Source organism: Pan paniscus, chromosome 10 (assembly GCF_029289425.2).
Source record: "Pan paniscus chromosome 10, NHGRI_mPanPan1-v2.0_pri, whole genome shotgun sequence".
In the NCBI taxonomy this organism is placed as follows: Eukaryota; Metazoa; Chordata; class Mammalia; order Primates; family Hominidae; genus Pan; species Pan paniscus.
The window spans coordinates 128680444-128695313 of record NC_073259.2 but is presented as its reverse complement, the minus strand read 5'-3'; the positions used below and the strand labels follow the sequence as shown (position 1 = coordinate 128695313).

The window sequence follows — 14870 nt, the reverse complement described above, 5'->3', positions numbered from 1 at the left end:
CGACGCGGTGGCTCACACCTGTAAACCCAGCACTCTGGGAGGCTGAGGCGGGCGGATCACGAGGTTAGGAGATCGAGACCATCCTGGCTAACACGGTGAAACCCCGTCTCTACTAAAAAATACAAAAATTTAGCCAGGCGTGGTGGCCTGGGCCTGTAGTCCCAGCTACTCAGGAGGCTGAGGCAGGAGAATCGCTTGAACCAGGGAGGCGGAGGTTGCAGTGAGCCAAGATCACGCCACTGCACTCCAGCCTGGGCAACAGAGCGAGACTCTGTCCCAAAAAAAAAATTGATGACATAGTCAAACACTGTGGCACACGCCTGTAGTCCCAGCTACTTGGAAGGCTGAGGTGGGAGATCTCTTGACCCCAGGAATTCAAGGCTGCAGTGAGCTATGATCACACCACAGCACTCCAGCCTGGGCGACAGAGTGAGGCCCCACCTCTTAAAAAAAAAATGGGCTGGGCACGGTGGCTCATGCCTGTAATCCCAGCACTTTGGGAGGCCAAGGCGGGTGGATCACAAGGTCAGGAGATCAAAACCATCCTGGCTAACATGGTGAAACCCCGTCTCTACTAAAAATACAAAAATTAGCTGGGCGTGGTTGCGTGCACCTGTGGCCCCAGCTACTCGGGAGGCTGAGGCAGGAGAATTGCTTGAACCCAGGAGGCGGAGCTTGCAGTGAGCCGAGATCGCGCTACTGCACTGCAGCCTGGCGACAGAGCGAGACTCTGTCTCAAAAGAAAAAAAAAATGATGACAATATTGCCTGTCTCTCATGACTTATGAAAACTAACTCTTCCAACAAAAATCTAGTGATCCCTACCAGATGCTAGGTAGTATGCTAGTCCCAGGGAGTGCACCATAAAAAGAAGAGAAAACAAGAGATCATCTGGCAATTAAGCCAGATAGCGTGTGAACATGCTAATAAACTCCAAAGCCCTGTCAGGGATTGTTCTAGAAACCTGGGCAAGATTGGACCCATTTCTCATTAAGAACAGATGAGATCTAAAAATGGGCTTGGCATCCCCATTGAAGCCTGCAGTTCTCCTGCAGGCTTCCCTTGTTGGAAGGTGGGCAGTTCTGCTGTGGGTTTCTCACAGCTGGCTCCTGAGGAAGTGGAAACAGCCTGTTACAGGTGTGGGGAATCACAGCCAGCAGGCTCGTCCCTTACATCTCCAGATCAGTGGGCGTTTCCATTGATTCATTAGAGAAGGGTCCGCGGTGCCCTTGGAGATTTCTACTTTTTGCTCCACTGCAAACAAAAAGAAACAGAAAGACAGAATTTGGGCCTATGCTGACATTTTGCTGGAATGTCCCGTCTCACCCAGGTTCTCAAACACATTTAGAAGTTCAGTCACACAAATGCATCTTGTCAAAGCCCCTTACTCAGATACAAGAGTGCTGGCATGTGCCTGGCTCAAAGTCTAGCCTAGGAGAAAAATATCAAGCCAGGCCTTGGCCAGTTCTCCTTTTAGCAGATATTGTGGGGAGAAACAAAACAAAACAAAACAAAACAAAACAAATAAACAAAAACCCTTGAGTGCCAGGATGAAGAGACAGAGCCCCAGGATGTCTAAACTGGAAGACCAGTGAGTTCAACAGACTGAGGCCCAGAGAGGTGAGATTCACTACCCAGGGCCACACAGCAAGGCCGTGAAAATCCCAGCGAATTCATGGAGCCAACACCTATTTTTCTGAGTGCCAGCTATGCACCAGGCACTATTCTAGACCTTATGGAGAGAGCAGAGTCAAAACAGACAAAAACTCCTATCCTCTTGGAGCTCACGTTCTGGTAGAAGGAACCAGACAATAAAAAGATGAGTTAGTAAGATACATAGTATGCTGGATGACAATAAATGCGACGGAGAAAAATGAAGCTGGAGAAGGGAATAAGGAGTGTATATTGCATGGGTGTGATTTTAAGTAGGGTGGTCAGGGAAGGCCTCCCTGAGAAGTTAGCATTTGAGCAAAGACCTGAAGGAGGTGAGGGACGAAAACATGCCAGTATCTGGGGGAAGAGTGTCCCAGGAGAAGAAAGCAGAGCAGAGCCACAAGGCAGGAATGGACCCAGTGCGTTCCCAGGGGCAGCAAGGAGACTGCGGGAGTGAAGTGGGTGAGCAGGAAGATAGGACGAAGAAAGGGGCGGGGACCAGGCACAGTGGCTCACGCCTGTTATCCCAAGCACTTTAGGAGGCCGAGATGGGCGGATCACCTGAGGTCAGGAGTTCAAGACCAGCCTGGCCAACATGGTGAAACCCTGTCTCTACTAAAAATACAAAAAGTAGCCGGTGTGGTGGTGCACACATATAATGCCAACTTCTCGGGATTCTGAGGCGGGAGAATCGCTTGAACCTGGGAAGTGAGGATTGTAGTGAGCCGAGATCGTGCCACTGCACTCCAGCCTGGGTGATAGAGTGAGACTGTCTCACACACACAAAAAAGGAGCAACAGGAACCAGGTCATATAGGAGCCTCGTAGGTCACTGTAAGAGCTTTGACTTTTACTCCAAATGAGATGGGGAGATGGGGAAGCATTGAAGAGCTTGGGGCAGAGACATGACATGATCTGACCAGATAAAGCTACTTCTATTTCATTCATTCATTCATTCATTCATTCATTCCTCTTAGGTGCCAGACACTCTGCTGATGACAAGCTAGACAGCCCCAGAATGACCCACAGGGCCCTTGATGTGCATTTTGTGCTCACTGGAGAGTCCACAGCAAAGAGAAAGGAGGGTCAGCCACGGCCTTCTCCTTGGCCGCCAGACACCCTCCACCCCGACATCCTGCTCCTTACTCCCCTCACCCTACAGTCCAGGAAGAAGGGCCCCAGGTAGCTGCAGGGCTCTGTGCTCAACAGGATGCTAGAACCTGCAGGTTATAAATAGCCTCTCCTGCCACAGGGAATCAAGCTGCTCTGTCCGAATGAGTCAGAGGCGCAGAGCCACAGCCCCCCGAATTGCAGCATCCATCCCCCACCCCACCTTGGGCTTCCTCTTTGTCCTCTTCACCAAGGACAGGCCTCCACTTCTCTTCTCACCATGACCCTTTCTGACCTCTTTACTCCCCGCTTATGCCAGGCTCTAACTCCTGAAACACCAGACAGCCCCACTACTTCCTTAGTTCTGAGACACAGGATTGGATTATATATATATATTTTGAGATGGAGTCTCACTCTCTCACCTAGGATGGAGTGCAGTGGCATGATCTCAGCTCACTGCAGCCTCTGTCTCCTGAGTTCAAGCGATTCTCCTGCCTCAGTCTCCCAAGTAGCTGGGACTACAGGCGTGTGCCACCATGCCTGGCTTTTTTGTACCTTTGGTAGAGACGGGGTTTCGCCATGTTGGCCAGGCTGGTCTGGAACTCCTGACCTCAAGTGATCCGTCCACCTAGGCCTCCCAAAGTGCTGGGATTACAGGCATGCGCCACTGCACCCAGGCAGGATTGGATAATATTTGAAAGCCCAGGATCTGCGTTGGGTTTGCCTGGATTTCAGGCCTAGTTCTGTTGCATCTTGGCTGTGTGACCTTGGGCCAGACACTTCACCCCTGAGAGCTCAATTTTCCTCATTCATAAAATGGGGATAACAATAATAATAGTACCTACTTCATGGAATTAGTATGAGGATTCAATGAGATAACTCACATAAAATGCATAGCCTAGAGCTTGGCGTACAGTAGCTGCTCAATTAATGGAGTGATGGTCCCTGTGCTCAATTAGATTATAATCCAAAGAGAGGTGATAATAAGTAAGAGAAGAACAGTTTCCATCTGTTCTGCTGAGCATCTACTGTGTCATGTGCTTGGAAGTTTTTTTGAGTTCCCAATTTTTTTTTTTTTTTTTTTTTTTTTTTTGAGACTAAGTCTCACTCCATCACCCAGGCTGGAACGCAATAGTGTAATCATAACTCACTGCCGCCTCAAACCCCTGGGCTCAAGCGATCCTCCTGCCTCAGCCTCCCAAGTAGATGGAACTACAGGCATGCACTACCATGCATGGCTAATATTTAAAAATTTTTTGTAGAGACAGGGTCTCACTGTGATACCCAGACTGGGTCTCAAACCCCTGGCCTTGAGCAGTCCTCCCAAAGTGCTGGGATTACAGGTGTGAGCCACCGTGCCTGGCCTAATACAGCATTTCTAATCTTCATAGCCAAGCAAGCTTCAACAGCCCTGTCTTACACAGGAAGACAATGAGACACCGAGGGAGCCACATGACTTGTCCAAGGTTATGCCTTGGATATCCCTGGTGAGGCAGCACCTGGTGTCAGCAGGAAGACATACTCACATCACTGGGTGCCCCAGAGACCTGTGCAGCCACTTAGCCCAACACACTCCTGACTCACCACTATGTGCAGAGGTAAAAGAGTAAAGATTCAAGGAGTGGCAAGGCGGGGCAGGTAGAGGTGTACAATATGTGCTTCCTCCAGCCATCCCTTCCAGTTCCTAAGGTGAGAAGCCCTCTGCCACCTCCCCAAAACCTAGACTAGCTCTCCCTTGGGTAGCACTGTGTAAAACTCTCACTATGGAATAGCCCCCACAAAGGAGATCTGTCTGTGGAACCATTTTTATATGATACACACATTGCTTAAGGATGAGGGTGATGGTAACATTTGGCTTCACTGACCCACTACCGGGGTTGTGCCTGATCATCCCCCAAAATTCCAAGGTTCAATAGTGATCCCCTTCAATCCTCTTCTCCATCATGCCGGAAGCCTTACAAAATAGAAAAAAAAAAAAGCATGCATTTGGAGATCAGACAATCAGACAAATTTGGGCTTCCCCCTGAATTCTGTCATTTCCTAGTTATGTGACCTTAGGCAAGTCCCTTCACCTCTCTGAGCTTCATTCACTTATCCATTCGTCTAGCAAATACATACTAAGTAGTATCTACCATGTGCCAGGTACTGGTCTAGGTCCTGGCCTTACCGCAGTGAAGGAGAGAGACAAAGTCTCTGGGTTTGTTTGTTTGTTTTTTGAGACAATGTCTTGCTCTGTCACCCAGGCTGGAGTACAGTGGTGTGATCACAGCTCACTGCAGCCTCAACCTCCTGGGCTCAAGCGATCCTAAGGAGCTGGGACCACAGGCATGAGCCGCCACATCCAGCCGAAGTCTCTGCTTTCATAGGGCTTTCATTTTGGCAGGGGAAGCGGGGAGACATAACAAAGCAAGCGAATAGTTTTGGAAATGATATCTTAATGAAGAAAATGAAACAAGGGAATGTAATCCTGACTGGCCTGGGTGTGGGCTCTCTTTTCCATAAGGTGGTCAGGAAGGAAGTGACATTTATTCTGAGACCTGAATGATGACAAAGAGCTGACTGTGAGACCTAGGGGGTACACAGACCTTGAGGAAGGGATGAGTTTGGTGTGTGGAGCCTCAGTAGTGGGAGTAGAGTGAGCTAGGGAGAGAGAGGGAGGAGATGAGGTCAGAGAGGTAGGCAGGTGCTAGATCACAGAGCTCCAAGTGACGAGAATCCTGACCGCATTTGGTGAGATGATGCAGTAATCTGGCATAAAACTTGGCATACAGTAAGTGCTCAATATGCAGGAACTATTCTATAATGCGCAGTAACTATTATGATGACAAGCCTTCCCTGTCCTCCTCCTCTTCCTCCCAGGGACACTCATGCCCCTCCCCGTTCTCCTCCACCCCTCTCTGCACCACCTTCTCTCCCTGGTCCAAGGAAAAGAATCCCTGCAGAAAGAAGGAAGCATCCCCCACTCTCCCTCCTCCCCCTCCCCTTCCTCCTGCAAACCCTCCCACCGCAGCCCAGTGATTTTCCTGCCTCTCCCAAGGCGATTTTATTAAACATCTCGAAAAAATATTCTCTCACTCCCTCTCTCTTTATTTATAAAAATCAACTTAACACCCTGCTCCTTTGTTCTATTTGGAAACTGGAACAGCCTGGTTTATATTTAGCTGAAATCCTGCTCCTTTCCCCACAGATTCCGGCACAGCCCGATGAACTAGAGGGGCTAAGGAAGGAGGAGGGGGAAGAGGGGGCTGAAGGAGGAAAGGAGGATTCGAAGGACAGGGAGGAAGGCACTGTCCCCCAGAGTCTGAAGCACCTGGCAGGGGAGGCAGTGAAAAGTCTTTCCCAAGACATCAAGGTGTCCCAAGTCCGGGCTTTGCTACATTGACCATCATTTGGTCACTCTCTAGTCCCATCCAAATGTCCCTAGCAAAAGAGAAACAGGGGATTAAGAATACAGAGTAGCAAGACCCAACCCCTAATTTGGAACCAGGCTTGGAGGAGTAGTATAAGGTAGTCATTAGGGCTGTGGATCTGGGTTCAAATTCAGGTTGTCCTCTGCCCCTCACTGGCTGGACGCCCCTGGGAGGTTAACATGCTCATCGTACCGTGTGGCACAGGAAGGTGCTTGATATACGGTGGCTGTTGTTAGTAATCATTGTGGGCTGAAGGAAACTGCTCAACTCCTCTAGCTCTGAGGTGCTACTCAAAGCTGCTTCCTCCATGAAGCCTTCTCAGATTAAACTCATCTATTCAGCTAACAGCACTGGGCTAGACACTGGAGCTATGGAGATGAATGAGCAGGACCTCACAAGACCCCGTGTGATCTGAGATGGACATACGCAATCACCACAGAGAGTACTAAGTTCCAGAAGAGACTTGGGTTCAGTTTGAGCAAAACCAGTTCTCTGTTCTTCTCCACTGTATGTGCAGAACTAAACACAGCACCTGGCATATAGGGAGACAGCACAGAATAGTGGTTAAGAATATACCTAGGGCTGAGCGAGGGGGCTCACGCCTGTAATCCCAATACTTTGAGAGGCTGAGGCAAGAGGATCATTTGAGCCCAGAAGTTCAAGACCAACCTAGGCAACATAATGAAACACCATCTGTACAAAAAAATTAAAACAAATTAGCTGGGCATGGTGGCATTTGCTTGTAGTCCCAGCTACTCAGGAGGCTGAGGCAGGAGGATCGCTTGAGCCCAGGAGGTCAAGGCTACAGTGAACTGTGTCTATGCCACTGCACTCTAGCCTGGTGTATTAATCTGTTCTTGCACTGCTATAAAGATACTACCTGGGACTGGGTAATTTATAAAGAAAAGAGGTTTCATTGACTCACAGTTCCACTATGGCTGGGGAGGCCTCAGGAAACTTGCAATCATGGCGGGAGGTGAAGTGGAAACAAGGCATGTCTTACATGGCGGCAGGCTAGAGAGGGCAAGAAGAGGGAAGCACCAGACACTTATCAAACAACCAGATCTCCGCCAGGCATGGTGGCTCGTGCCTGTAATCCCAGCACTTTGGGAGGCTGAGGGAAGGGTGAGAGGATTGCTTGAGCCCATGAGTTTGAGACCAGCCTGGGCAACATGGCAAGACCCTGTCTCTTCAAAAAATACAAAAAAATTACCGGGCATGGTGGTGTGTGCCTGTAGTCCCAGCTACTTGTGAGGCTGAGACAGGAGGATTGCTTGAGCCCAGCAGGTTGAGGCTGCAGTGTGTGAGCTGAGATCACACCACTGTCCTCCAACCTGGATGACAAAGCGAGACCTTGCCTCAAAAATTAAAAAAAATAAAATAAAATAAAACAGATTGCATGAGAATTCACCCACTCTCACAAGAACAGCATGGGGGGAACCATCCCTGTGATCCAATCACCTCCCACCAGGACCCTCCCTCTACATGTGGGGATTACACTTCGAGATGAGATTTGGGTGGGGACACAGCCAAACCATATCACCTGGTATACCCCTACAGTGATGGAATAGTATTCAGCCATGAAAATGAACTAAGTAGCCCAGGCACAGTGGCTCACACCCATAATCCCAGCACTTTGGGAGGCCAAGGTGGGTAGATCACTTGAGGTCAGGAGTTCAAGACCAGCCTAGCCAACATGGTGAAACCCTGTCTCTACTAAAAATACAAAAATTAGCCAGACATGGTGACACACACCTGTAATCCCAGCTACTCAGGAGGCTGAGGCAGGAGAACCTCTTGAACCCAGGAGGCAGAGGTTGCAGTGAGCTGAGATCGCACCACTGCACTCCAGCATGGGTGCCAGAGTAAGACTCCATCTCAAAAAAAAAAAAAAAAGAAAGAAAGAAAATGAACTAAGTGTTGACACATGCTACAACACAGATGAACCTCAAAAACATGATGCTAAATGAAAGAAGCCAGACACGAAAGGCCACATATGAAATTATCCCATTTATATGAGGAGTCCAGAATAGGCAAATCCATAGAGACAGAATGCAGATTAGAGGTTGCCAGAGGCTGGGAGGAGACAGAAATGGGGAGTGACTGTTTAATGTGTGTGAGGTTTCCTTTGGGGTGATAAAGATGTTTTTGAACTAGGTAGAGGTGGTGTTTGCTGAATCATTCACTTTTATTTTATTTATGTATTTATTTATTTAGAGACGGAGTCTTGCTCTATTGCCCAGACCGGAGTGCAGTGGTACAATCTCAGCTCACTGCAACCCCCACCTCCCAGGTTCAAACGATCTTCCTGCCTCAGCCTCCCGAGTAGCTGAGACTACAGGTGCACACCACCACTCTTGGCTAATTTTTGTATTTTTAGTGGAGATGGGGTTTCGCCATGTTAGTCAGGCTGGTCTCGAACTCCTGACCTCAAGTGATCCCCTGCCTCAGCCTCCCAAAGTGCTGGGATTAGATTACAGGTGTGAGCCACCACGCCTGGCTGTTCATTTTTAAATAATTGTATGTTATGTGAATCTTGTCTCAGGTTTCTTTTTTTTAAAAAGAATACATCTGGGTTAACTGAGTAAACATAGGCACAGAAAAGAAAAAAGAATATATATCTGGGTTCACTCCATGGTCACGTCAATCAATGAGAAAAAACACTTGATAAAATTAACACCTTCTCTCGAGGCACAGTGGCTCACACCTGTAATCCCAGCACTTTGGGAGGCCAAGGCGGGTGAATCATGAGGTCAGGAGTTCGAGACCAGCCTGGCCGATACGGTGAAACCCCATCCTACTAAGAATACAAAATTAGCTGGGTGTGGTGGTGTGCATCTGTAATCTCAGCTACTCAGGAGGCTGAGGCAGGAGAATTGCTTGAACCCGAGAGGCGGAGGTTGCAGTAAGCTGAGATCGCGCCATTGCACTCCAGCCTGGGCGACAGAGCAAGAGTCCATCTCAAAACAAAAAATTAAAATTAACACCTATTCGTGGGTTAAAAACAAAAACAAACTCTAACAAGAGTTTAGAATAGAAGGAAACTTCCTCAACTTGTTAAAGGCTGCTTCAAAATATTAATAGTTTGTTTGCATTTTCATATACAATTTAGAATCTATTTGATAATTTCTACAAAAAAAAAAGCCTGTTGGTATTTTTTTTTATTTTAGAGATGGGGTCTCACTATGCTGCCCAAGCTGGTCTTGAACCCCTGGGCTCAAGCGATCCTCCCACCTCAACCTCCCAAAATGTTGGGATTACAGGCGTGAGCCACTGTACCTGGTCGTATCCCTAAGTATTTCACATTTTTTGATGCTATCATAAACGTTTCTATACATTTAATTTCCCAATTGTTCATTGCTAGTGTAGAGAAGTACATTTTTATATATTGACCTTGTATCCTTTGACCTTGCTAAATCAAATTATTGGTTCTAATAATTTTGCTGTATTGTAAATGCCTTAGGATTTTCTACATGCATAATCATGTCATTTGCAAATAAAGACAATTTAACTTTGCCTTTTCCCACTCTTTTTCTTGCCTTATTGTCCTGGCTAGGACCTCCAGTACAACGTTATTAATATGTAGAAGTAGTGAGAGCATATATTCTTGCCTTGTTCCCAACCTTAGGGAGAAAAGTGTTTAAGTGTTTAGACTTTCAGCATTAAATATATTAGCTGTAGGTATTATAGAGTAGCCAAAACAATTTTGAAAAACAGAACAAAGTTGGAGCAACTTGATTTCAAGAAGAATTGTAAATCTGCATTCATCAAGACAGTGTGGGAAGTAGCATAATGATGCTGTATATCATTAAACAGAATAGAGAGCTCAAAAATAGATCCACATACATACCATCAATTAATTTTTGACAAAGGTGCCAGGGTGATTCAATGAGGAAAGGAAGCTGGGACTGAAACATATCTGTATGGAAGGAACAAATGAATCATGACCCCTACCTCACATAATAAGCAAAAATTTAACTTAAAATGAATCAGAGACCTAAATGGAAAAACTAAACCTACAAAACTTCTAGAAGACCAGGCTCAGTGGCTCATGCCTGTAATTCCACTGCTTTGGGAGGCTAAGGCAGGAGGATCACTTGAGCCCAGGAGTTCAAGACCAGCCTGAGCAACATAGTGAAACCTTGTCTCTACCAAAAAAAAAAAAAAAAAAAGAATTTAATTAGCCAGATGTGGTGGTGTGCACCTATAGTCCCAGTTACTTAGGAGACCAAAGCAGGAAGATTGCTTGAGCCCAGGAGTTCAAGACTGCAGTGAGTTATGGTTGCACCACTGTACTCCAGCCTAGGTGACAAAGTGAGACTCTATCTCTAAAACAAACAAACTTCTAGAAGAAAGCGAGAAAAAACCTTGGTAGTCTAGGAGTAGGCAGAGATTTCTTAGGACACAAAAAAAGCACAAGTAATAAAAACAATTGCCAGATAGCGCTTCATTAAAATCTTAATTTCTTCTCCCAAAGACATTGTTTTAAAAATGAAACTGTAAGCCACAGATCAAAAGAAAATATGCGTTATATAAATATGACAAAAGACTGAATATATAAATACTCAGTATCCAGAATATATAAATAATTATTACAACTAAATAAGGAGAAGGCAGATAATCCAGTGTATTAGTCAGGGTTCTCTAGAGGGAGAGGACTAACAGGATAGATGTATATATGAAGGGGAGTTTATTAAGGAGTATTGATTCACACGATCACAAAGTGAAGTCCCACAATAGGCCGTCTGCAAGCCAAGGAGCAAGGAAGCCAGTCCGAGTCCCAAATCTTCAAAAGTAGGGAAGCCCACAGTGCAGCCTTCAGTCTGTGGCCAAAGGCCCAAGAGCCCCCGGCAAATCACTGGTGTAAGTCCAAGAGTCCAAAAGCTGAAGAACTTGGAGTCTGATGTTCGAGGGCAGGAAGCATCCAGCATGGGAGAAAGATGAAGGCTGGAAGACTCAGCAAGTGGGCTCCTTCCACCTTCTTCTGCCTGCTTTATTCTAGCCAGACTGGCAGCTGATTAGATGGCACCCACCCGGATTGAGGGTGGGTCTGCCTCTCACAGTCCACTGACTCAAATGTTAATCTCCTTTGGCAACAAACTCTCAGACACACCCAGGAACAAAACTTTGCATACTTCAATCCAATCAAGTTGACACTCAATATTAACCAACACAAGTCCACTCCTTGTCAACTTGAACCCATACACATCTCCTGAAATCATACATAACCTTCAAATACAGACAATAATAAGGTCATAATTACACCCAACATAATATGGCTATCCTTTGTACAACCGGAAGCACGCTAATCCTTAACCTAAATGCTATCACATAAAGTTAACAACACTTAAATGCTGATATGAAGTCAGTAAATCTTACGTCACATGATAAAGGAAAAAGAAAGGAAATAAAATGAAGACATTTTCTTAGTACAAGTGTATACAGGCACAAACATATTCTTAACAAAATAAGGAGGATATTCAATATTCAATGCAATTACAGTCCTTGTTTCTGCCACCAGTCACGTGGTGGTAGTTGTATTATGACTACCTTCTTCTACTACCCAAACTGTATTCCCTTTGCCTTCAGCAAGCACCTCAGTGGGTTGTGGTTTTTTTTACCTGGTGGAGTGACCCAAACCTTCATTCCTGTAGGGTCTGGGCCATTTGCAGTCCTGCCTGGATTGGGTTGTTGTAGTTTCCCATTGACCTTAATCACAGGGCACGGGAATGCTAAGAGATGCCCTCTGGGATCTCCTGTATTTCACGCATACTCTTCCTTACCTCCATTGTGGAGCAGTAGACTGATTTCATCTTGATAGTCTGAGTCAGTCGCCCCAGCCAATACTGTAACTTTCTTCTTAGCCCGTTGACTTAGAGGCAGGAGGAGCCCAAAGTATCCAGGTGACAATCTTAACTTCCACTTTAATGGAATCATTGTTGTGTCTCCTGGTGGCAGTGTTCCTCCCTCTGGAACTAAGACCTCTAGGCTAGCAGAACATAATGTTGCGGGAACAAGAAGCAAAAATTTTGCTAGTGGGTCACTAGGGGTGTCGGTGATTGGTGCCACTTCCACTTCCACCCCTGGACCCATTAATCCTGGCTATGGGGGAAACAGTACCATATATTGGACACTGATTCAGAGCATACGTGGTCTTCTGGAGAACTTTGCTCCAGGCCTGCAAACTATTGTCACCTAGTTGGCACTGTAATTGTGACTTCAAAAGGCCATTCCACTGTTCTATCAATCCAGCTGCTTCGGGATAATGAGGAACATGGTAAGACCAGTGAATTCCATGAGCATGAGCCCAGTACCACACTTCTTTAGCTGCAAAGTGAGTGCCGTGGTCAGAGGTAATGCTGTGTGGAATACCATGACGGTGGGTAAGGCACTCTGTGAGTCCATGGATGGTAGTCTTGGCGGAAGCATTGCATGCAGGATAGGCAAAACCATATCCGGAGTGTCTGTTCCGGTGAGGACAAACCACTGCCCTTTCCATGATAGAAGAGGTTCAATATAGTCAACCTGCCTCCAGGTAGCTGGCTGATCACCCTGAGGAATGCTGCCATATCGAGGGCTCAGTGTTGGTCTCTGCTGCTGGCAAATTGGGCACTCAGCAGTAGCTGTAGCCAGGTCAGCTTGGTAAGTGGAAGTCCATGTTGCTGAGCCCATGCATAACCTCCATTCCTGCCACCATGGCCAATTTTTTCATGGGCCCATTAGGTGATGACAGGGGTGGCTGGGGAAAGAAGCTGAGCGGTGTCCACAAAATGAGTCATCCTATCTACTTGATTATTAAAGTCCTACTCTGCTGAGGTCACCCTTTGGTGAGCATTCACCTGGGATACAAATATCTTCACAGTTTTTGACCACTCAGAGAGGTCCATCTACATACCTCTTCCCCAAATTTCTTTGTCACCAATTTTTGAATCATGCTTTTTCCAAGTCCCTGACCATCCAGCCAAACCATTGGCCACAGCCCATGAATCAGTATATAATCACACATCTGGCCATTTCTCCTTCCAGGCAAAGTGCACTACCAGGTACACCACTTGAAGTTCTGCCCACTGGGAAGATTTCCCTTCACCACTGTCCTTCAGGGATGTCCTAGAAAGGGGCTATAGTGCTGCAGCTGTCCACTTTGGGGTGGTGCCCGCATATCATGCAGAACCATCTGTAAACCAGGCCCTAGTGTTCTCTTCCTCTGTCAACAGATCATAGGGAACTCCCCATGAGGCCATCGGTGCTGGGTGGGGAAGAGAAGGCAGGGTGGCAGGAGTGGAGATCATGGGCATTTGAGCCACTTCCTCATGTAACTTACTTGTGCCTTCAGGACCTGCTCAAGCCCCATCATGTACATACTACTTCCATTTGATGATGGAATGCTGCTGTGCATGCCCAACTTTATGGCTAGATGGGTCAGACAGCACCCAGTTCTTGACAGGCAGTTCAGGTCACTTGGTGACTTGATAACCCATCGTCAAATGTTCAGTTTCTGCCAAAGCCCAGTAACAGGTCAAGAGCTGTCTCTCAAAAGGAGAGTAGTTACCTGCAGAACATGTCAGGACCTTGCTCCAAAATCCTAGAGGCCTCCACTGTGATTCATCTATGGGAGCCTGCCAAAGGCTCCAAACAGCATCCCTGTCTGCCACTGACACCTCAAGTGCCACGGGATCTGCTGGGTCATATGGCCCAAGTGGCAGAGCAGCTTGCACAGAAGCCTGGACCTGTTGCAGAGCCTTCTCCTGTTCTGAACCCCACTCAAAACTGGCAGCCTTTCGGCTCACTCAGTAAATGGGCCAGAATAACAAACCCGAATGAGGAATGTATTGTCTCCAAAATCCAAATAGCCACGAGGCGTTGTGCCTCTTTCTTGGTTGTAAGAGGGTCCAAATGCAGCAACTTATCCTTCACCTTAGAAGAGATATCTCAACAGGCCCCACACCACTGGACCCCTAGAAATTTTACTGAGGTAGAAGGTCCCTGAATTTTAGTCGGATTTATTTCCCATCCCTTGGCATGCAAATGTCTCATCAAGTTGTGTGTGTTTGCTATTTCTCGCTCACTGGATCCAATCAGCATAATGTCATCAATGTAATGGACCAGTATGATATCTTGTGGAAGGGAAAAACGATCAAGATCTCTGCCAACCAAATAATGACACAAAGCCAGAGAGTTGATATACCCCTGAGGTAGGACAGTGAAGGTATATTGCTGGCCTTGCCAGCTGAAGGCAAATTGCTTCTCGTGGGCCTTATGGACAGGAATGGAGACAAAGGCACTTGCCAAATCAATGGCTGCATACCAGGTACCAGGAGACATGTTAATTTGTTCAAGCAATGGAACCACATCTGGTACAGGTACAGCAGCTGCAACTGGAGTCATCACTTAGTTAAGCTTACAGTAATCCACTGTCATTCTCCAAGATCCATCTGTCTTCTGCATAGGCCAAATAGGAGAGTTAAATGGGGATGTGGTGGGAATCACCACCCCCGCATCTTTCAAGTCCTTGTTGGTGGCACTAATCTCTGCAGTCCCTCCAGGGATGCAATGTTGTATTTGATTTACCATTTTTCTAGGTAGAGGCAGCTCTAACGACTTCCATTTGGCCTTTCCCACTATAATAGTCCTCATCCTACCAGTCAGGAAGCCAACATGGGGGTTCTGCCTGCTGCTAAGTATGTCTATGCCAATCATGC

The 14870-nt window shown here is 46.8% G+C and overlaps 1 pseudogene; it reads left to right on the top strand.

The window, feature by feature from the left end:
- Window positions 1-14870, top strand: part of LOC100992643 (large ribosomal subunit protein uL5-like) — a 32240-nt pseudogene that overhangs the window by 839 nt on the left and 16531 nt on the right.